Source organism: Achroia grisella, unplaced genomic scaffold, assembly GCF_030625045.1.
Source record: "Achroia grisella isolate CSIRO2021 unplaced genomic scaffold, CSIRO_AGI_Agris_v1 utg676, whole genome shotgun sequence".
In the NCBI taxonomy this organism is placed as follows: Eukaryota; Metazoa; Arthropoda; class Insecta; order Lepidoptera; family Pyralidae; genus Achroia; species Achroia grisella.
The window spans coordinates 1,638,686-1,665,033 of record NW_026712992.1 but is presented as its reverse complement, the minus strand read 5'-3'; the positions used below and the strand labels follow the sequence as shown (position 1 = coordinate 1,665,033).

The window sequence follows — 26,348 nt, the reverse complement described above, 5'->3', positions numbered from 1 at the left end:
GGGCAGTGAACGGAAACTTACAAGCCAAGTCTTATGTGACGTAACCTAACCCCAAAGTTAATGGGGTCAATCAAAAGATGGGGGTCTCAACCTACAAATTAAGTATTTATAGGGGTTTATTGCGGTTCCCAGGGCAGTTTAGCTGTACGGGACGACCAGAGCTTAAATTATTAAGGTTCAATTTGCGGACGTCACTTCTGATTACCTGTTGATCGAGGATATGTCCAGGTTGTCATGTCTCTAAAAATATAAGTGGCATTTTAAGTTTTAATTATAATCATTAACATTAAAATAATCAAATAGAATTAAATTATTATGAAAAATTAAAAAAAAAATAGAATAAACCAAAATTGTTATAAAGTAGTACCTAACTACGTAGTACCTTATTCACTAATAATTTATATTATACAGTGGATTTTATTATTTTGTTTAATTCCGCTACAGTTAACATGTATGAGATCACAAACATTCAGTGCGGAAACTTGTCGACGACACTAGGCTTCCAAGCTATATCCGAACTCTATTCAGTGCCTGATCATGCCTCGTTCAGAGGCATAGGCATAGGAGTTTACGTAACCTCAAGTTGGACGTAAACTCAATAATGATCGGAATTTGATACATGCAACACATGTTTCGCCTCTGAACGAGGCATGATCAGGCATTGAATAGAGTTCGGATATAGCTTGATCACCATTAGAGATGGTCATAACGGTAGTCAAGTTTCCGCACTGAATATTTGTGATCTCATATATAATCCTAGCAGAATTAAACAAAATAATATACATATTATAAATCCATTAAGAAGATGAATTAAGAAATGGAATTCCGCAAAATAATATCAAATTTGATAAAATAATTATAATATAGAACCCAAATAAAAGGGATTAACAATAACCCGCCCCAATCCGAAATAACGTAGAAAATAAATTTAAAAAAATATATAAAACATGTGATGTATGTATGAATAAGTATAAGCAAGAGTCTCGTATGTATGTAATACAATTTTTTTTTATATTTCAATCAGTTAACTATAAATCTGAATATGAATACTGTACTTGACTTCATAATATGTATAATTTTGCAAGAGTTAAAGAAAATAAAACAGCCTATATCAACAAAAATAATTAAAATATTCTGTACAAGCAAAGCAGTGAGCATTTGCCTGTTTCATTGTAGTAGATAGGCGTAAACGTAGATATTTAATATCTTCTCCAGAATACTCGTAACAAAGTTATTTATCCAACAACGGTACGAACAAAAGGGAACTTTCCAAGTTGAATTTCGAAATTAACTCCATAAACTCTCATCCTTAGCGTCGCTGTTAATATTTTCAGTATTATAACGTGTTGTGTAGTGTTTCATGAAAATTGTACATCTCTGTTGTTAACGGACACCTAAAAATAAAACGAAAAACTTTTATATAATTATTTCTTGGGAAGCTTTCAGCTCGGCTTAATAAGGAAACATTTTGAGTAATAGCCTGTAATGGTTCACTTTATTAGAGTCTATGTGGAGTCCAGTGGCGCCCCCAATTAATTTTATTTAATTCCCCTGGATGTTGGTACAACTAAATTATAACACAGGGTAATAAAAACCGTTTATATTTTAGGTTTAAATTATTCGCCCTTTATTAGGTATTTAACTAGAGTAATTCGAATTTTGTTATGATAATTTTCATTGTTATAAATGCATTTTAGTACTATTATGAAAGGCTATTAAAACTTAACAGACTTAAAGAAGAATAATGTTCCTAATTAAGTAGGAAATTTATGTGTATATATTTTAACCATCCTCATATCTTTGTGATAATAGGTCTCAATTTGAAGATAAAATATGCTGAAAGGGTTTATTTGTGTATAATTTATTTTATGTCAATACAAACATTACATTCATAAATGGGAGCTAACACGTACGGAGATGCCTACAAATTATTTCCTAAGAAGGACCTTCTAATGTTACGGAGTCCATTTAATTAAAGAGACCCACAATAAATCAAGGAAAGATAAATTGGTTTAAATGGAACTCTACCTCACGAGAGCACGAGCAAGAATAATTTGAATACCTACGGTTAAATTAACCTGTACACAAGTGTATACAAATTTGATCTTTATTGTAATAGCAAAAGTTCTACTGCGCTGATATTGAAGAGTTATGAGATAAGTTAAATATTAGCATAAGTTAGCAATCAGTGGATTTGTTAAGTGGGAACTGATTCATGTATTATTTATATGATGTGTACGTCTTATACAACATTAAGCATAGAGAATTATTAAAATTTTATCACGTCATAATACATGATAAGTACAGGATACTCCAGATAATCTGTCAATCGAAGATCGACTCTTTAATGCACCAAATATGTAATACAAGAATTATACTTAACATAGATATTAAATGAGTATCAATAAACTGTATGAAAATATATTTAAATTAGTAACACTGGAAATAAAAAATATTTAATAATTAGGGTAAGGTATAATAGGTAATAATTAGGTGCCAAAAAATGTAATAGAATAGAATAGATATAAACAAAATATATTTTCAATGCAATCATAACGCCTATTGATGAATTTAGATATGCGTATACAATTCTACTTTAGTAGGGGTATCAGTAAGTACTCATTTTGAGAAAATACGAGTACCTATGTCACAGTTTCTTCACTTCTTCTATATTCATAAGACGTCGCGTAAAAGCACGTACTTTTAGGGCACTGCGGATTTCACCCCTTTTAGGAAATCGCCAATTTGTTTGTTCAATAAATAAAAAATATTATTTTCCGAATTTTGCTAAGGAGAAAAAAATAAGACATTTCTGTGGGAAAAAATGTGGACAACTTATACGTTATTGACATCTCAAGTTTATTGATACAAATCTGTCCTTTCAGTGACTGCAGAAAGGAAAATATTCTCAATTTGACTTATTTTTTACATGTATATGGTGTTTACGTGTAGTATTAGGGAAAATATAACGTACCTTTACGCAGTACATTCGATCCGAATAAGAGAAATATCGAATCAGAGTACCAGCTGCATGAGTATACTCCCCTCACAGGTGGTAAGTATTAGGTAGGTTAAAGATAAAGTTAGATCTCTAGGGTCTTGTGGTTTAGTAGATTGTCTTAGATACGATAGTCGCTGATTACATTCATTCTCGCACGGCATAGACATTTGTATTTATGAGTATGTTTATCCGTATGGTTGTTTCTGTTTATTTTATATATGTATTTACCAAAAATAGGTATTTCAGTGTTTCTATCAAATGTTTAGTAGCAGTTTTCCTTAGTTGAGACTTAATAACGCTTTGTTAATTGTCCTCAGCTATTATAATTATTATAAATTTTCTAAGGCAGGTTATATATACTTATATACTTTTTATTCCATTAGTAACTTAAAATAGTACATAAATATTGAAAATAATGTGAGCATGTGTGAGCTTATCACCGAAAGAAATCTCTTTCAGCCAACCTAAAGCCTTAGTTGGTAATTAGCGGCAATGGTTGTGTTCGAATTGAAGTTTTGATTTTTATTTTAACAATTCTATTTATTAATTCGTAATTATGAATAATTACTTTTATCTATTTAATTGTTTTCTGACTCCTAACAATGAATTTAAAAATAAATGGATTGATACCTTTAACTTTTAGGTAATGTCTGTAATAGGTAATTGTAAAGGAATGTATTGTAAATACTTCTGTTATGAATATTATTGATGATTAAAAAGATATAGACAAACATATATATAATAAACATATATATAACAGACCAAATAACCTAATACAGCAAGAATTATAAAATTGAATTTACCCTACCATAATGTTTACATTAGCTATGTATATGCTATAAAATATAGATTAAATATCTCAACATCCATAAGCTACCATTTAGTAATATTTAACACGCATTTAGGATATTAATATCCCCTCACGCATTAATTTAGAGCTGCCGTAGTCATGCACACGACAAAGAAATCCCTCAAGTAGGGTTCATTCTCTATAGTGAAATGGAAATATAAAGGGATGCTATATATAGTATATAGAATAAGAATTAGTGCTAAACCACTAATCAAAATTAAATAAAGAGAATATTTTAGGTAGTCATCATCATCATCATCATTTCAGCTCGGAGGACGTCAACTGCTGAATAAAGGCTACCCCTAAAGATCGGTCCGCGCGGTTCGAACGCCTCAAACATCAAACGCCTTCCAGAGATCTTGACCAGATCTTCGGCCAGCCGTAAGTGTAGGTAGGTGTATTGTATTTTTTTTTTCAGTGCTAATTATGTATGGATATGTGTATGGTATAACGGCGCTATCATATCAAAGTGATGCTTAGTTCGAAAAGAAATACAGGGTCATCACCACAAGAATAAATAATACATTATTTTATTTATTAGTTATTGCAATTATAAAATTGTAGAATTGTCAAACTTAATGCCATGTGGCATTCTCTACGAGCTAACTATTGGGTAAAAGCAGTAAGAGGTTAATAGGCACTGGTGTGAAAGGACAAACCTACAATTTAACCTAACGTTTTAACCTTATATGTTTATATGTATATATATTAGAAATACATTATGTCAGATATTGATTAAATATCCCACATAATGTATTGCTGAGATAAAAAAAGAGATAAATAACAAAATCTTCTTAATATCATTAAGGCTTCCATATTGAAGTTAATCCCACAAAATCATGTTTTTAACAAGAAACTTGAAAATATATTTATTTCTAATTAAGATTTCAAAGTAAATTTCATTACGCTGAAGTAATCAGCTACCTACCACGCAAAAGGTTTTTTGTATAAGGTCACGTCTTTTTATCAACTGACAGCCCTGAATAAATACGTAGGTTTTCAGTGAAAGTAATCAATTCGCCTAAGCGAGTAACGTTTTATTGATTCATTTCGGTTCATACTTTATATTTACTACCAAAATGTTATAGCCCGTTAAATTGTGTGGTTAAGCCACCAACTTTCTTATCTAGGAGGCCTATAAATTTATTACATTCAGTATAACAATCGCCCTGGTATACAATAAAAAATAACAGTTTTTTTTTCTTTATTAATTTAGGAACATATGTCCATTTTTGGTACGTCAGTCAAACATTCGCTAATCGTTAATATATATAAAAATACATACATACAGCCAAAAAGTATATACTTCCGATAATATTGATTGATAAAAATATTTAATGAAGTAAAAGAAACATTGTAACCTCTCAACAGAGTAATAAAATCTGATAATTCATCAATCCATTCATAGAAATAAATTAAATATAATTTATAGAAAAAGTGAAAGATCCTGCAAAAGGATGTAGTTGCAAAGCACAGGATAGAGTGCGAGGTCTTTGCTGACGATGTCTTGGACAGGGTAAAATAACGGAGGAACAAAAAGAAAACCCCACCCCACTACATATGGTAGGTATATATAGTAAGTAAGATATATATATATTATATTATTATTATTATTATTATATTCTATGCTCTATTCACTTCGAAATGTTGTATAGATGTTGAGATGTTTGTTATTCATTCACGTCTAAACGGCTGGAAAGATATCACTGAACAGAGATAAACTATATAGAATAATATAGTTTTGCTATTCCTTTATAATAACTATATAAAATATATATTTTTAGACATTCATTTTATATTCCCGCATACGGGACGGACAGATACGGCCAATGGAAATGGTAATTTATTATTAAGTATTTTATTATTATAACTAATATTTATTTATTTATAAAATTAATGTAAAAATGTAAGTAATAAAGTCAGTTATAGACATTATATTCCGAAATATATCTGATATTTTATTAAACCATTTCAAACGAGATAAATAAACTATAGTAATAAAATATCTACGCGTCGTAACAACTCCTAATCTCACTTTTGATATCTATTAAAAAACAGATGGATGACAGTTAATAACTAAGAACTCATGCTGACAATAGTATTCTTAAATATATATATTCAATTTATTAATCACTTAATCCGTTTGAAGAAAACTTCTTTAACCTTTAAAAAAAAATCATGTTACAATAGAAAAGTTGCCTAAGTAGATATTTTCTTATCTCTCACCGCCATTTTTTCCATATTCAAAGAAACGTTCTTTTACTTGAATTAACGATGTGTTCAAAATGGCTGATCTGAATACACCATAAGCTTTTTCTTTGCACGTCAATTTCAGGGTTTTACATAATGAAAAATTCTCATCATGCTCAAGGGTTTTCGGGTACCTCTCCTACATCAAAGAAAGTACGTGTTTACGTTTATATTAATCTCACATACGTATGTGTATAACTTGCCAAAGGGTAATTTGTAGTCTATTTGGGTTTATAAGTCGTTTCATCATCATTATCGCAGCCCGGAAGACGTCCACTGCTGGACATAAGCCTCCCCCAAGGATCTCTACGACGATCGGTCCTGTGCTGCTCGCATCCAATGCCTTCCAACGATCTTGACCAGATCGTCGGTCCACCTTGCTGGAGGCCTTCCCACGCTGCGTCTTCCGGTCCGTGGTAGCCACTCGAGAACTTTATTGCTCCAACGGTCATCTGTCCTACGAGTTATGTGCCCTGCCCATTGCCTCTTCAGTGTCGCAATTCTTCGGGCAATGTCGGTCACTCTGGTTATTCTGTGGACCTCCTCATTTCTGATTCGATCACACAGAGAAAAGTATAAGTCGTTTACATGTATAACAATAATGAAAAATAATTGAATATTTTCAAAAATATCGTTTGCAAGTGAAAAATCTATTCATCTCTCTTTTTTATATATAGGAGAATAATTATATATTAAAGTCACATGAAATATATTGGAAAGTATACTCTGTCCATTAAAAAATAGAAACTTATAAATCTAGATACTATATTATAAAAATATACACCCAGACGGATCCGCTTGTTGGATCTTTAATAGATTTCTAAGCTCAGACTATAAACGGAAAGAAATGGTAGACAATTAAGAAAATAGTTGCTTTTAGAGTTATAATAGTACTTTTAACAAGTCTACATTTTGGAATATATATTTCTATAGTCAGAGAATTCAGTCTGAAATGAAAGTTCTGATGTAAATCATAATATTTCTGACAGATGTCTGAAATGAGTTGGATTATTCTATTCCTGAAAGTTATAATTACAGGTATCCAAATATCGTCGGTAGGTATATTAGTTATATTCCTAGTGTTAGAGATTCATTTATTACAATGCAAACCTCTATATTTAATTGTGACATTGAATTGAAAACATTATCTACATTGACATCATAAAGAGAAAAGGTTTGTATGTTTCTAAAAACTAATCTCAAAACTACTGGCCCGAAATTTAAAATTTTTCTTTATTAGAATTCTACATTATCTATGTTAATGTGGCTATGTGTATTACTAGAAAACATTAGGTGTCCCTACTAAAATTTTAATAACCTAACTTGGACTGTAAAAACACTAGCTAACAATATTTTACAGTTCTAAGATATGGTTCTGCTTCAAAGTTCTACTATCTCAGAAGTATGCGAGATTGAATTTCGAATATGTGTAATATTTGATTTAAAATTTAGAATGCCAGTAACTTTTAAGATGTGCTTCTGCCTCTTAGATTTTCTGTTTCAGAAGCTTGTATGAGAAATTGAATTTCGAATGTGTGTAATATTTTTTAATTCAAATTTCGAATTCCAATAAATTCTAAAATATGCTTCTGCTTCTTAGATCATGTCTCTGAAGCTTGTATGAGAAATCGAAATTCGAATAAGTGTAATATTTAAAATCAAATTTTGAATTCCAGTAAGTTTTAAGTTATGATTCCACTTCTAAGATCTTTGTCGAGTGAGAGATTTAATTTCAAAAATACTGAGATCGAATATCGAATGCCAGTGTTACGTGCTAACTGACTATTTGTTAAAATTATATAGCTTAAATTTATTACATTAGAATGGCCTAAATTAATTTGGTTCAGGTAGCAGTAACATTAGCTTCCTCTAATATAGAAATTTTAATGTGCACGCTTGAAATTATTTCCACTCTAACTAGCCATTACTGAAATTTATATTAGCTATATAATTAACGGAATATAAGAAGAAACGTTTTGAACAATATTTCAGTGTCAAGTATACTTTATTATTAACTTCCGATGGAAAAGAGGGTAGTTACAACTTTATACCTGTATATGTGCATGTTTGTCTATAGCGTCATAACTCCTAAACAGAGGAATAGACTTCAATGCTGTTTTTTTTTTGTTTTTTGAAAGCTGACTTGAGAGATTAATATCTTTTTTAACATTCTAATTTTAAAAGATAGTTAGCAATACTTTTTGTTGAAGATATATAAAATTTTGTAGACATTGTCATCTAATACATATATTGTTAAGTCAACTGTAGTATATGACCCAATTTTTGTAAGCAGGTCGATCACGTCATTTCTCATTAAATTTGGAATGTGGAAGGAATGCTATGAATGCTCCCGACCCATATCTTATTAATAAATAAATAATAATCTGAGTTATGTGAACGGCACCTACATAACTACACGACCATGTGTTGTGATATTAACAAGATAATCGTTATTGTCCGTGGACATTCTTCATTTTTGGCATTCCGTGGCATTTTGGGTTCCGTAATAATCCGTGTAACCCCGTGTAATTTATTAGGAGACTCTGTAAGCTATTCTTTAGTGATTTATATTTTCTGCAGGTGCAATTTTAATTTTATTCTCTTTACTTTACTTACTACCGAGTAACATATATTAAACATGTATACAAAGTTAAAGTTAATACATACTTCATCCTTTTAATATCGAAATTAGTTGAAGGTTTTTTTTATACAACTGCAATAGTAAATGATTTGTCTATAATTATATATACTTAATTTAATTCTCTTTACTTTATTTCATATCGAGTAACATATGTAAACATAATATCATTAAAGTTGATGAAGTACTGTGATGCCAGTCGTATCCTCATGCGTTATTATTCCGAAGGACTAAAATATCCTACTACCTTACCCTATAATTATAGTGCCATATATCACACTTCAACTGCAACGCACCTTACAAAGCCAGCTGCTTGGCGGCTCTAATAGATGCTACAGAAGTACCTACTCAGACGACTTTTTACAACGTTCTTCGGTCATTATTCACACTAGCAATTAACCCTCTTAATTACAAAAAGTCTAATACTTTTAAAAATATAGTATGACATATTATTATACCGAAAGTACTAATAAATTCGGTGCATACCTCCAAAATATTACCACGAGGTATGGACACTCCAAATCCCAGTAAACACCATTACTAGCAAAAAGAACTTTTGAAATACTTTTAATTCTTCTAAAAATATGGGGTGTCATATTATTATACAAAAAGTACCAACGAATTCAGTGCCTACCTCTAAAAATATCGATTTACTTTAATAATAAATCACCGTAGACATAAAAGAGGTCAGGAGGTACTGTGACATATTAAAATTGGAATACCGGTTTGTAACTGTTACAATGCAACTGTCGTAGTTGCATAATTGATAGTGTATTTAATCATATTTTTTTAGTCAAAAGTTGACATTTTTTACAGGACTTTTATTGATATACATCAAGTAAATGGATCTCGTGATTGGACAATATGGTGTAAAAATAAATAGAGAAATTATTTTATATACAGCTTTTTTATGTATCGTCCGTGGTGTGGTACCATGCATTGTTATTCCGAAGGATTACGGTGCTATGTTGCTGTTCCCTGTAATTTACTTGTTACTTTGTTATTCAACTAAGTATTTTTAACCACTGCAGTCTTAGTTTTGATATATACAAATAAATACATTATTTTTTATAACCTTAGTAAAAACTTCTCACTTTCTACAATAACAGAAATTTCCTGTATATTTGGACACAAAAATAGACTTGTATCCCTTGAGAAACAACTACAAGGCCGTTGCGAGGAGACTTAAAAGGTTCTTTTTAGGTAATTTATGATTCCTAAGAGATAGGTGGCGTGCCTGTCGCAACCTCTAGGGATTGTAATGTAATATACACCTGAAAATATGATACAGTAACCCAACACTCATCTGTAATATATATTATAAGATACTAGATAAATATATATCATCTTGAGACAAAAACGAATCCATAGGTGAATGGACTTCCAGAGTAGGATAGTAACTGTCTCATGCATCACACAAGAGCACTAAAATTGTTTTAACTATTTGACATGTTGAGCTGTATTATAAAAAAAATATCTAAGATAACAACCATTTCATAAAGTTATTTAACAACTAGATGAGATGAAAGCTAAGATGTATCTTTATGATATTTTATTTAAGATGTAGATTTTACTCACACCAATGGAATTATATAATAATATGTAAAATATACAAATAATACAGACTTTTATGTAAAGGACACTGCAGAATGTAAATGAAGATGGTACGAGATACCTAGTCTGTGAAAGGCTAACGCAAGTTAGAACCGTAATAAAATGGAAGTCATGTAACTTTGTCATTTAAATGTGGCTCAATAATAAATTTTAGTCTTCATATATTCGCTATATCTAACTAGATAAATTGGAAATAGAGAATTCAGATTGTTTTAGTAACCGAAGTTCTACACGTTACCAATGAATAATAAGTTATAATAAATGAGAAAAGAGAGTCGAATCATTAGATATTTGGAACTGAATAAATAAAATCCAAGTTTGAATACTGGATAGCTCTACGAAATGGAAAAGCGAAAACGTCGTTAAAAATATATAGCAAAGCTTTGCTCGTAAAAACATAATCGATCAATCAAAACATTTCAATGTGTTTTTTATTGAAAAGTGATTTTAAGTTTACGGTTCGAGTTTTAATTTTATTTTTTCACTAATCCCCATACCTAAATTGCATAAGATGAATGTTTTATAAACGCATAAATTCACCGTATTATAAATCATATTAATAAAATTAACCATATTAAGAACCATAGACCAAATCAAGATATTTCAGTAAATATTTTTAATATAGCAATATCAACATTTGTATAAATTTATAATTCAGACTAGCTGTGTAACGCGACGCTACCTGTGTGAAATATTGCCCATATTTTTCGCACAAAATGTAATCAATACATAAAACAATTGCAAGAAGGCATAATGAAAATGAATAATGCATGATGTTTTAATATTTGGAGATGGCGTTATTAAATAAAATGGAAAGATATAGATATATTTATTTGCATAAAAACAGACATTCAGTACATATATTTAATGACTTAAATTAATGACCTATTTAATGTTATTGCTTTAATGTAAGAAGAAAGTGTTAGTCACAGTTACAGAAGCATAATTACTAATTTCCAAGTAGCTTATAATATTTTAATTTATACTATAGTGACAAGATCAATAGTGTTTACGTGATATTGCTAGCGAGTCTAAAATGCTTTTGCATGCAAATATAAAATACAGATAACTACATTATACCAAAATATTTAGACCCAAGTATCGCAAATTTTAAATTTAATTAGCGTAATAATAATAAAAGTTAAGACCCATATAACGTCTGAACTTCATTATAAGTACAATTCTACCTTTAATGGTATAAACTCTTCACTACGCAAAGAAGCCAATCAAACTTATATGGCTTAAGTACACGCTCGGGTCAAATATTGCTGCCTTCAGACTGTCCGTTTGTGAAGTGCCACATAAAAAGAATTAGGACTGGGTTCCTTTATGAGAATTTGTGTTACTTGGACCACTGACAATTACTACATTTATCTTGTGCCCGAGCGGAGAACAATTCAGGCGTGATTTTTTGTTAGAAATACGCAGATAAAACTCGTATTCCTTTGTAAGTTATACTGGGAAAGGTTTCGCAGGTCCTTTGTGTAATATATGTATATGTATATTATACAAATGTTAAGGTTATATTCTGTTGCAAAGTTAGATATAACGGCCATCAGATCCCTGTTTCGTTCTACAAAAAACTGGTATCCAAATATTTAGCGGGGCATATTTGTGCAAATAGACATATAATAAAAATATATAAAATATACATTTATATAAAGATGCGAAGGAACGAGGACCATATCTTATGGAAAGTATATAATATGAATGTGGATGGATGTAAAGGGAGGGGACGCCCTAAGAAAAGATGGATGGATTGTGTGAAAGATGATATGAATAAAAGAAGAGTATGTTCAGATATGACGACCGATAGAGAGCAGTGGAAGGGAATGTCATACTGCGCCGACCCCAAAATTATGGGATAAAGGCAAGGCAATGATGATGATAAAGAAATATAGATTTTTAATTGGCAATTAATAATATTATTACTGAATATATTAATATAATTAGTCTTTTCATGAATATTATGGAAAGAAGGATAAAGAGTGATTAGATTAGTTAATGTATAGATTTGTGTAATATTTGTAAATATATATTGACTAAAAAATCTTAATCTGAATAAAAAAGGGAGAAGTATTGAATATTTTCGAAAATTTCTGTCATTTTATTGAAGTTTTGTTAGTAAAAAGAATCGTTACATTTTCTAATTCTAGTATTGTATTTAAAATAACAGCTACCTATTTTCCCTATATACCGAATTTCATGGTAAATGTCTACAGTTGCTTTTAATGACTTTATACTTGTGCAATATAAAAATAAGAATTATAATATTATAAATTGTATTTCCTTTATTAAGCAAAATACGCCTAAATTGTTAAAAAAGAAAAAAAAGTGTTAGGGGTGGACAACCCATAACCCACTTAGGGGTATGAAAAATAGATAGTATACGATTCTGAGACCTACTGAATATACGTAAAAATTTTATAAAAATCGGTCAAGCCGTTTCGAAGAACCAACATTGTGACACGAGAATTTTATATATAAGATAGCAACGTAAAATACAAGGTAACTTTTAAAACATTTCATTAATGTTATTAATGGGGTTACTCATTTGTGAGTTCACGAGCTCAGCATGTGACAAACATAACCTCTTACGATCGTAATTGACGCAAAGGGCTCCCGCACCAACTTTTAATTGCATTACTTCACCCTGCCATCACCCCAGATTGCTGAATGTCATATATAAATATGTGTAACTTATATTAAAACGAAATAAAATAAAATAATACTATATATTTGTTTTATTTTACTTTTTAGAGCACCACAAACGTCTCAAAATATATTGTGTACATGGCTGCCTACTGTGAAATACCCAATTGCTGAATTTTTTAGGAACAAAATTAGTGTTCGGTTAGCATTCAATCAATGTGGTTTTATTTAACAAAACCCCTCATCTATCAATCAATCAATTAAATCAATGATTGTCACGGAACTGTGGGCTTAAACCCCCACATATTGTGACACGCATATGACTAAGTTAGACCTCAGAAATGACTACGCGTGAAAGGTACCATTTTAGAGAACAGTGTATTACACATCACGGATTTGTATTATAATAATTATGGCAAATGTTTTAAGTTCTACACGGGTATAATATTTATATAAATAAGTCACAAATCATCAACTCAATAATTCATAACATTATTTTGTCAAAGCATTTATTCATAAAGGGAATTTTAACAGCTTATAGACGTTTTAACTTTGTTTTAACATATTATGTTTACAATGAATATCGTAGATATAAAATTCACAAATATAGAGATATTATTAGTGAATAATGTTCCAGACACCGCTAATATAGAATGAATAATGAAAATTTATATTAAACAAGAATAGAGCGATAGTAATGAAACTAGACAACCTTCCCCGAGGAATATAGGACGATTTTTTTATAAAAAACAATAAACCAGAAAAAACTGGATACCGGCGGATAAATCTGGTATGAAAACACTTCTTACAATCCTTTACTAAACTGGATTACATAACTACGCAGTTTATATACTTGACAGATTCTATAATTATTTACTAGTTACAGATACCATCTGTTGGATTAATTTAATTACGTATTTGCAGCTAATATAAATAGTAATATGTTGAAGTTATATTATAGTTACTCAGTGTCATGCATATACATACATATTAAACATAATGTAGTTATGTATAATAGTATGAAGGTATCCTTAGAACATCAGCGCCGTAGCAACTGGTCGCGACGTATTCTGCACGAACGTCTAGTACTAAATTAAATCTCAAGAAACAACGCTGCACTTATGTTACTGGAGTCTATTCCCAAGCCTAGCAGAGCTTGAGTTATGAGTACAGAGACAACTGATATAAACACTTAAAAAACATTTTTTGGTAAATATATACATAATATACCAGATCGATACAAACAATCAGACTTACGAATACTAATGTTTATACCGTGCGAGGAATCGAACGCGACCATTAGAAGAAAAGCGGTGAGCAAAACCGAAGCAAAAAAACGTTAAATAACAAAAAGTTGTATACCTATTGTTATTCTGTATACCACGTGGAGGAAGTGGTCAAAGCTAGTTGTAAATAAATACGCCCATTATGGTAATCACAATACATTATGGTACGTATAATTTGATTCGCCCACATTTCGCCTACTAACATGTCTCGAATTAATTAGACCCGAATTAGAAATTAAAAGCAGTTTCGCTTGAGTTACTGTTATTTCTACAAGTAGGTAACATAAGCAGTAGTTAATGCTGTAAATAATACAGTACTGTAATAAATACTTGCAATTATTGATTTCAATATATTACAATTATCTTAATTTATGTCAATATTAACTATAAGTAGATACTTACTACAGCATTATAAATTATTAAATAGAAAGTAATGAACCTATTCATATATTAAAATAAAAGAAATTCAGTTGAGTTTCTTGTCTGTTCATCTCAATTGAATCTGTATACTGAACTGGACGGTAGGGAAAAAATAATAATTACAAAAAACTTGACGTTGATAAGCGACAAAAATGTTCTACGTGAATAAATGAGTTTTGGTACAATTAATTGTATATTTTTACGAATAATGTAAGAATATTATGAATTTTGTGATAATAAATAAATAAATGATTGGTATAGTGTCGATCATAGAGTAACGACCTAATTTATTACGAAAGGTTGACAATTACACGTCCTTTTACATATAACATAAGTATCATATTACATATATTGCTTTGCTTTATGAACATTATATTTCTAGATCAACAAGTGCATTTGTAGATCATCATCTATAGATGATAACATCAAAAGATGACGAACAAAATCTATACTACATCATCTATTATTTTATTATTAAAATTAATTATACTTACATTTGGTGTATATTTTGTACAAAATTATTTCCTTCCTTTGGGTGTATTTTTTGCAACTTTCTTTAGTATTTACTGTATTTTGATCCACATATGCTATAAAAATTTCATCATAATTCTTTCAGTCGTACTTATGTGAAACTAACACACTAATAGAAAAACAGACGATTTTCGCATCATCACAATGTTACAATTTTATTATATGTAAAGATAATCCTATTGCTGTTTTACGTTTAGTTTACCTATTTATAACAAATATTGTATTTACAATGTTATATCCGTATTTTAGTGCAAGTTACTAAGAACACTAAGAGTATAGTATACACATGAATCTATCTGCCGACCCATTTAAATTAGTAAAAAAAAATTAAGTAAATTTTGTAAAAAATAATGATAAACAACCTGCATGACATACTTAACTTTGACTAAGTAAAATATTGGCTCACGACCTACAGTATTTTTAGTAAAGTTAATTTCCCTAATTGCTACTACCAACAATATATACATATACATAATATATATATAAACGATGACTACGTATGGTTATTTGCTGGCCTTGTATTAAAAATAAACTTTTATTTTATCTTATCAGCAACCCCAGTCAGGTTTATAATTTCAACAAAATGACCTAACATTTAACCAAAGTGTAATGTTGTTTCGTTCTAGCCAAATTAAAGCAATATTTCCTTATGAAATGTCGTTTAGGCTGCCATCCGAATTTACCCAATGCTGTGCGTCGAGCGGAATTTTTATTAGGACACTTTTAAGGAAAAAGTTGATCCCAATGAAGAGACGTACAAAAGGCCAATTTCTACAGGCAATTGAAGATAAAATTAAATTCTGTCTTAGATGAGTTTATGTAATGCGGAACATAGAACACAGCACAGTTACAAGGATTTGGATCAAATATCTGAAGTACATTATCTTTGTGACAGCATAAAAAACAATAATTTTAGAACCCTATGTGGAATAATAAATAAATTTGGACTGGACAATTCACACAACACCATCTAGACCCAAGTCAAGATAGCTAAAGCTTGTATTATTGGCTTTAGATAACTGATATAAATACTAAATAGATATTTTTTTATTTCGTAAATACATATTATACACAGAAAACACCCAGACCGATACAAACAATCATCCTCATACATACAAATGTATGTTCCATGCAAGGAATCGAACCGGTGAACATCGGAAGAAAAGCGGCGCCCTTTACCGTTGACCACCGAGGTCGTCAAATGAAAAATGGAATAGAAGTCGAAAGTCAAACCCAAAGAGATCCCTTAACCTCCTTAAATGTTTGAAACAAATCAAAAGAAACTTATAAGTCAATACAATTGCCTGCGACTACGATAGGCCGTTGACTATTAGGGTTTGATAAGATTAACAATTTGTTAGGAAAATGTTCGTTTTTGTTTTATAACCGAGTATGCAGAAGTAAAAGTACAAGTAAGAATTTAATAAAGAAAAGTTACAGATTATTTTTTAACAAGTTTATATAGTAACGCTACTAATACGTCGTATTAAATATTTTCAATAACCAGAACCTGTGTTTTAAGTAATTGTAATTTTAAATCTAGTCACAATAAGAAAATAAATACGCCTGTTTTTATGTGTACCTTTAATATAAAAAGAGTGAGAACATTTTACTTCCAAAGTGATTATCTAAATCTATTCGTCCTTTTGTGAATGACTAAGTGATAAACATTCAACGATAATCTTCACAACATTTCACATTTATAATGTTCGTGTGAGTTAGGTAACTTAATTGATTATAGGTAACGTCTTAAAGAATAAACTTGAAAAAGGTCAAAGGACCCTCGTCTCGATTTTTTATGACCCGTTGAAAGATATTCCACTCGATAAGATACGCAAAAAGATCGTTTCCGCTTTATCTACGTAGCTACCTAGTGATTTTACAAGTGTCTTAAAAATAATTTAGAACTGGATTACATTATAACACTTACTTACTTTAGATACCTGTCTAACTACTTAAATACTCATTGTTAAAATAGCTACAAATAAATGCATAAACTTGCATCTTACGAATAAAAGCGAAAATTCATGAGTATGGATGGATGTGTGTTACTCTATTACACAAAAACTACTGAACTAATTTTGATAAAATTATTATTATACATACACGTATAACCATAAATTAATAAAAAATAAAGTTTATTGTAATTCCTCTAAGTGTCCAATAATATCTACGCTATGAATATTTTTTAATGTATTGCATTATTATAATAAAAACCTGAAATTACTGAAAGTACTACGTGAAACACTTCACAGAATTGTTTGTAATTTAGCAGTCCAGCTATCTACTATACAATTTAAATGTATTATAAAAAGATTTGTGTGAACACACAAGAGACCTAACTACCTGTGTTAATTTAATAAACGTGTTACTTTGTTTTAGTAAACAATATTACTAGTTACTCTATGTTATTAAAAAAATCACATCTTTACTCTAACTACTACAATATTTTATATATCAAAATAACAATTAACATAAAAGTGAGTTTATTAATATCTATTCTAAATAATGAAGACAATAGGAGTTAGGCTGTGATCACTATTGTTATTTTAACTACTGTTTATCTGACATTAAAATAAGATCCTGTTATTTATGGTATTCATGTTTAACAATACGAATTTTAAATAACCTAACATAATTGGGTTCGATAAATCAATTAAAATTGATATCTCACATAAACCATAAAGTAAATTAAGTGAATATACATATGCTTATTTCATAGCATGTTTTTATCCCGATTCACAAAGCTACGCTGTGGAATATAGTTCGGTATAAATAATAATCATCAAATCTAAATATAAATAATTATGGTCTGTACTATATAATCTATACCTACATAATTTTTAATTTACTATGTCCGTATCGTACTGTTACTAATTATACGATAAAAATAACGTTAAAAATTTATGAGACGACACAAATCACTCGGGGCTTGACCTTCCATATAACCCGATTTTGCTATTAAAAAGCTGACGGAACATCCTGGCTAAATAAAAAGCGGAAAACTTGTGAGAAACTTTGCCCTTAACTTTTAATAACAAGATTTTTCTTGGATAAGTAGGTACGTTTCACTAAGAGATTTTATATGTGCTCTGTTTTTTAACTAATCAGTATTAAAAACTAGTTACTTCCCGCTGCTTTATCCACTATGAATTAAGTACAAGGTTCTTAATGTAGAGGACCATTTGTATACTCTATTCTATGATGTAATTAAAGGAATTGAATATTTATTACAATTAAATGTGTATAAGATTGTATTGTGCGCTTTTCCTTACACAAATAGACATCTTCATAAAAAAATTAACAGTAAGGTACATTACCTGAATAACTTATAACATATGTTGACATGTCGTCATAGTGACATTTTTACATTTTTTGATACTAATAGTTTTATTAGTGATTTTTATTTGACAAAAGATACAATGTATCTCTCTAAATCATCTAAAAATAAAATAGCCACTTTAATAATATTGACTACATGAACAGTTTACATGGTAAACTTAAATAAAAATACTGACATAACAAATAATTCTATTAATATTTGTGACATAAATACTATGACTGCAGATTTAAACTGCTCACAAAGACAAAGGATGCAATCAGAATTAATAATTGTTCATCAGAACATACAAAGTTTTCCCGGCAGCGGGATTAATTATACAATTATTTTTAGAAAAGTATAATATTGATATTGTCTGTTTCACAGAACATTTTAAAGATAAAATTAAATAATTATTTGTCATAATAGAAAGTCATAACAGAGGCGTATGATAATTGCAAGAAATAAATTAATAAAAAACGTGCTGACATTGTTAGACTTTCTATTGAGTGTTGTATAGAATTATCTTGTATAGAACTAGAAAATTATATCCTTATATGTGTGTACAGGCCTCCTAATAGTGATTACAATGTTTTTGAAGGGGTGATGAATATTTTAAAAAAATATTTAATAGTCTTAAAAAAATTATTGTATGTGGAGATTTTAACGTTGATATTCTTTGTAACACACCCACATGTACAAAAATTATTAGTTTATTTCAGTCATTTGTTTTAAGTCATGTCTTTCATGAACCCACTCGTGTAACTGCCACGTCTGCTACTTGTCTTGACAATGTTTTTTGTAACTGTGAGTATACAGAAAAATTCATAATAAATAAACTTCCTTCAGATCACTGTGGTCAAGTTGTTAAGTTTAACAGTCAGATCAATAAAGTCAACAATAATAAAAAATCAAAAAGACAAATAAATGTTTACAATATTAACAAATACAAAAGCGCGATTAAAAATAAATTGGATTTGCTGTTACAAAAATAATCCTGATTATCTTGTAATTACTATTCTATCAGAGACACAATTTTTCAAAAAAGAAGTTTATGTTAAATCTAAATTCACGGAATGGGCAACAGTAGGTATACTGTATTTTGTTTGATTTATATCAAAAAAAATATCGATTTGATGACAAATTCACCACTTATGTTTATTCAAAAATTTTTAAAAAAGTTTGTAAACAATTATATTAATAAACAAATTAACCAGTCTTCTGACAAAATTAAAACCATATGTTATAAATAAAGAAACCGGAAAAAATTACATAATCAATTTGCATTAAATTATGATAATAAATTAATAACAGCATATTAATGTTTTTGATATATTTTTGCATTAATATTACATCTTCATCTCCATTAACAAAAATAACTAGAGTCTAATATCGGTTGTTGTGCTTTATTACATATCTATATCATAAAAATATTCAAACATCTAAATTTTAAAAATACAGAAGACCTTTGGGGCATGTCTGTAAAAGTAGTTAGTTCTTTCATAGATATTGTTGCTCCATATCTTTATTTTTAATAAATGTATTGATAATGACTTTTCCACAATTAATGAAATTTAGCAAATTAATCCCACTATTTAAATCAGTTATTTATTTTGTCAGTTCTATGTTTAAAAGATAATGTTAAATCAAATGTTACAACACTTCAGGGATAACCGACTGACAACAATATGGTTTCACCGCCGGCAAGTCTACCACTGACGCAGGTGTAGCGATAACATCCAATCATAAAATGCACTGATTTTTTGTGATCAAAGGCATTTGATTGCGTGGATCATAAAACATAAAGTAACATTATGGTATAAAAGATACTAAAATTAATGAGAACTTATTTAGAGGATAGCATGTTTTGACGGTATAAAATCTAAGGGAGCTAATATTGGGATGGGCGTTCCACAAAGCTACGTCAATCTTAGGAATTTACATAAATGACCTTCCCTTTATGGTAGAGAAAATTGCAATAATCATCATGATACTTCGTTAAAAATTGGATAAACTAATCAATTAGACGATGTAAATAATATTATGGTCTGTAATAACCTATATAAATTCTAGCAAAACAAAGTATAAAATTTACCTATATAAATACACAGTTTTAATGACGAAATAGTATTTTGTTAATGTCCGTTTTTTATCATACTGTTACAATGGGGGCCCCATATACGATAAAAATATATGCAATTAAAGAATTAGGCAATTAACAGACGTGGCGACGGCTAAACTTGTATACTTTAGTTATTTCAAGCATTATGTCATATGGTATACTACCATGGGGTAAAGCAGCCGATATAAATAATATATTTATTTTACAAAAGAGAGCCATACGTTCTATTTATGCTATTAAGAAAACGTCAGTGTTTTAAAGAACATATCCTCACCGTTACTTCACAATACATTTATGAGAATATCATGTATACGCGGAAAACTTAGACAGTTTTAGAAAACTTAAAGACTGTACAAATAGAAACTTACGCAATAAAAATAAGCTAATTTTACCTAAATAACAAAGTCAATGATTTTTTTATAATAAACTGCCAGAATCCACTATAAATCTGACAGAGAGGCAATTCAAATCTTATATTAAACAATTTTTATGTAAGAAAGCCTATTACAGGATAGACGAATTCATAGAAGACAATATATCAAGTAAATAATTAGTTTATTAGCATACAACGTTATAATTTGTTTATCTCATTGCTTTCTTGATTCAATTATTTTAGAAATATTGCCGCATGCATTCTTATGTGAAATGTGTATACTATAACCATCATGAATTAAGTACAACGTGGTCTCTTTTGAGTAGTCATGCTCACTAAAATGTCCAGACCATTATGGTCGAGCGCTGATGGCTATTCTATTCTATTAATCACTATGATATCATTAATTGTTTAACGATGTGTTCAATATTTTTTTCTTTTTGAGTATTTAATTGAATTAGTGCTAATCGGTGGTTTGTATTCACACACTTAAACTTAAATTGTAAGTAAGAATAAATTATTTAAAAGAGCAACACACAAGTTTCTTGCTTGTTCTTCTTGTGATGAGACAGCATTCCGAATGAGCGGTAGATTAAAAAAAAAATGTTATGACTATTCAAAACTTCAATGTAAGTTTATTTGAATAAATGATTAATTCTCTATTCTATTCTATTATTTGTATATCAAATTCGAGCAAGTGGGAGAAGGAGATTGTCATAGTCGGGATATATATATATGAGGTTGTATCCTGTTTATCCGGTTGTAGCCCGCGTATGCCGTTAGCGCAAAAAGTTGAGTCATTCCAGCATCATCCATTAAAAAAACTCTTCAACTATGAATTAGTAACAAATATCCACCAACACGTAATCATCGGAAGTTTTGAAGTTAAATTCAATGAAATCGCCACTTCAAAATTATGCTACAGCATTAGAATTTACGGAAGGAATCTGCTGCCTTTGAGGGATAACTTTATGCATACATTTCAGGCTAAAGTTGCAGTATTATGCTAAATACAAGCAAAATGAATCACTTGCATTCATTATTTTGTATAAATTTCTTGGACATCATAAATTATTTGAATACATAAATTTACATGCTATTAATAAAGACGTGGCGTGACATGCCTCATATTTTTTTTAAGTTAACATGAATTAAACGTATTAATATCTCTATTATATATATTCTATATTCTCTAAATTTGAACTACTTTGATGCTATTGAAATACAAAGCTGACTGAGGTATGGAAGAACGGACGTCAAAATATCACTAATAGATATTTTTTTTATTTCTAACTGACATATACTATGATATTCTTTCTATCTCCGATTGAGGGGGCATAATCAGACCAAGAAAGGGCTGGAAGGATATAGTAGCAATGACAAGTACATGATAGAGTGCGAAGGATAACATATTTTCTATATATAATATTAATATAATGTCAGAGAGTTATAAATAAAAATAATAAATCTACGGCCACGCGATATCCTGAGATGATCAAAGGCCTCTTGAATTGATACTCACAAGGATAAGATAAAAAAAAGTAAAAAACTCTTCACTGTTTCAAAGGTTTCACATTCACATATTCTAGAGTGGCATAGGATGTATATATATTACATATACAATTGTATTTATGTATAAACTCGAACTTTACCTCGGCAAAATCGAGCAGTCCACTTACCTACTTAACAAAAGTTAAGGTAAATATCTTTTTTTAAAGGTTGTGAAACGAGAAAAATGGATTCAGCACACCACAAACACTACATTAACAAGAGCGTAGAATAAAACTTTAATCAATGGCGACCTAAAATTTTGTACCATGAAATTGGATAAATCTGTTCGACGCTAACGAAACTTGAAGTACCTAATATACAGAATGAAGAGTTTTGGACTGTAAATCTATTCTTATTCTCGAAAGGCGTACTTGACATAATACTCATTTGTATTTCAGATAAGTTCTGTGGTGCTCGGTCCTGTTGTTATTCCTTACAATTTATCCGCGAAACATTTTTATCAACAGTCTTTTCTTCAGTTTTAACAGAATATCACAGCGTGTCGCCTTGTTTATTTCTTTTATATTTTACCTCATTGTAATGGAACCATCAAAACAATTTTCAATTTTCTTAAAAACATTAGAAGTTGATGGGCTTTGTAATTAAACGCAAGTAGGAGGTAGATAGGAGTAAACATTGTACGGTAATATAATACTTCTATTTTTATAATTTATTTCATTTTGCAATGAATTAAATTAAAAGTAAGTAATAAAAGTCATGAAACGAATAAGGCTATTGCGCACTTACTTTGTCACATACTCAATTAATGTTTACGGATTTTTATATGTAATGTTAGTATCTATATTTTGCGTAACGCCAAGTGAATTTTAATGAAAATTCTTAGCAGCTAGTATAGTAGTATAGTAATTTATTTTATACACTATACGCTACTATATATTGAGCATTATAAACTTAAGCTCCAGCTAAGCGAATTAAGAGTAGAGTAATTGTAGTAATTTATACTTTTGCATTACCTAACATAGTTTACTAGGCACGAAAAGTTTTCGCATTTATTCAAGAAAGTTGTCCCACTCGCTACCCGCATCTGTTTCTCTTCGGAGGTAAAGTACAGATTCGATTGTTTGTAGAACACGAGTCGGTCGTTATAAACGATTACCTTAATTTGAATTAGAGGATAAAAGAGAGTTCTTAGCGAGGGGTGGTCGGTAAACTTCACGAAGTTTCACGATCAAAAATGTTTAAATGGCGAAACTTCATAATTATGTACGTACCTACATACTTATATTCTTATAAAATGAAAAATGTTTTTTGTTATATTTATATCATGAAGGTCAAATAGGTACTTACAACCGATCGTTGTTTACTCAGTTTCTTTATTTTAATCCCGCAAATATTCATTTAGTAAGTATAATATTTTCTATTGAAATAAGTATAAGAAATATCAATTCTATGTACTAGTGAAAGTATGTATATATATATTTTATAATAAAATAACAACTATATAGCATTAATTTAACTATGTATCTAACACAATTCACTTTAGCATTTAAAATACAACCAGCACATCCTGTGGTCAAAGACCGAATGCCGTGGTTTACAAAAACCTCCTTTTATACAGAGAACATATGAGTGGGGGTTATACGCAACTAGTTTAACGATACCAAGTAATTATAAAACTACCTTCTTTTAATATTTTTAAATTATCGGATTTTTCTCCAATATAGATGTGAACCCTAACATAAGTTATGTTAATTATTTCGCTTATCATCATATTTATGAAGTCATGTTGTACTGTACAACGTGCATACTGTTTAATAAATTAACCAATATTTAATTTATAAAGCATTATTCATAGAAAGTGCAAGTACAACTTTTACTTTAAGTTAATTCTGTACAGGTGTAAGTTTATTGCAAACAAGAAAATATTCTGAAACTTTAGTGGTTGTTATAATTAAATGTTGTAAAATCTATTATAAAAACTTTATCAGGTGCGAGTTTAAAGACTACTACAGTTTTATTATGATAATAAAAGAGAGGAAAAAACTGCTACGATAAGTACCACTAAGTACTTTGTACACTTTTCTATGTTTATTAACCTATTTCCGAGAGAATCAACTACTACCCAACTCGAAGTGTTCTACTTTCTATCAATTCGAAATTTTTATATGCCTATATCATGCGAGTTGTTTGATCCAATTGCAAAAATAATCAGAGAAATCAGTAAATATTATTTTTTTATGTAATTGGAATGGTAAACAAACTGATAGCTTCCTTGACGGTAACCAGTACCGTTACCTATATACATGAACAGCACTACGGATATAATGTTATCAAGTGATACTTGCTATACCACTTATGCGCTGCTATACCACGGAACTAATGTCATGCCTCTTATCCAGTAATTTGATTTGCCTAATCTGTACCCTACAACTGAAACACGATTTATAAAGCAAGTAGTAGCTTGGCGGTTGAAATAGGTTAGACTGAGGTACCCACGCTAACTACTTTCCTTTAGTCTTCTAGTTAGAAAATTCATTGACAGATCAAATCATGGATGGTTTCATTTTATTATAGAATAGAGAAAATATAATATTGAATCAAAATTATATTTTCATATTAATATTGACTCAATTTTAATTACGTCTATTCATTAAAGTTATAATCTACATGATTTGTAACTTGTAATAAAATGTTAACGTATATTACGAGTATATTGAATTCAGTACAATAATAATTAGAGCATAATTGATCGTTTACATAAAGCACCGTTTTATGACATATAGTAACTTTAATATTTATATGTACTTATAAAAATATGCGTGCAAAAAATTAATAAGAAGAAAACGACTACACTTTATAATTGAACAGGATAACATTTTGTTCTAGTAATCAATTGGTTAGATATATCTTGATAAGTAATTACAATATTACAAAGTCATCACGTAGATATTTACTGGACTCCAGCCAATAGGCATGGTGCCAAAGTTGGGAACCTGTTGAATTGCCATATGGGATGACATAATAGAGGAAAGAAAACAAATAGTTTTAGAAACTCTATTGTTTTGTTAAACGAGTGGCGTAATGCCAAAGTATCATAAAATCTGCTAAGACCTGTTCAGGCATGTATTAGAATAGAACAGAATAGAAGTAGTCATTTAATAAACCTGCAAGACTTCTAAATAGTAATTTCTTTATGGTTATATTATTTATTTATATAACTTTAAATCACGAGGTGCCATAGGTACTTTACCTATGGCAGACTTAACAGCTAGTAGCATTTTTTGCCAGTCAACCATGGGAGGTGGAGCTATAAGTTGTACATATCTATCTGGCAATGAAATAGTGAGTACAGCCGATAGTGAAAACATTACAGCAGCCAAAATTCCACTGATGAGTTAAAAGAAGATATACCTAATTGATACTTATCACATCAGATATCGCAAGCTTGGTATTTAGTTTAGTTAATTAACGATTGCTGAAACGTAGTAGGTTTTTGCAGAGAATTTTTATCCAGTTGAACTTTTGAAAAAATTAAAACATTGCCATATCGCTATACCTGAGCAAACCAAAGGAAAAGCTTATGAAAATATTTAATCCTACGATCAGGTTTCATTAAAAGTCCATTATTTTGATTACAGATTGGCTTTCAATTTTATATGTGGGAAACCATGTAGGTAATCCTCGAGAGGATTGTTACCGAGAGCTCTAATATAGGTCAAACAAGTTAAATCTGTTTAAAAAATTGTACTGCTAATATTTATTCATTAGTATTTATACATC

The 26,348-nt window shown here is 29.7% G+C and overlaps 1 protein-coding gene across 1 annotated transcript in view; it reads right to left on the bottom strand.

Annotated features, from left to right (window-relative positions):
* The window catches only part of LOC131850033 (protein unc-13 homolog A), a 61,376-nt gene that overhangs the window by 17,513 nt on the left and 17,515 nt on the right, over nucleotides 1-26,348 (bottom strand). The window lies entirely within an intron of this gene.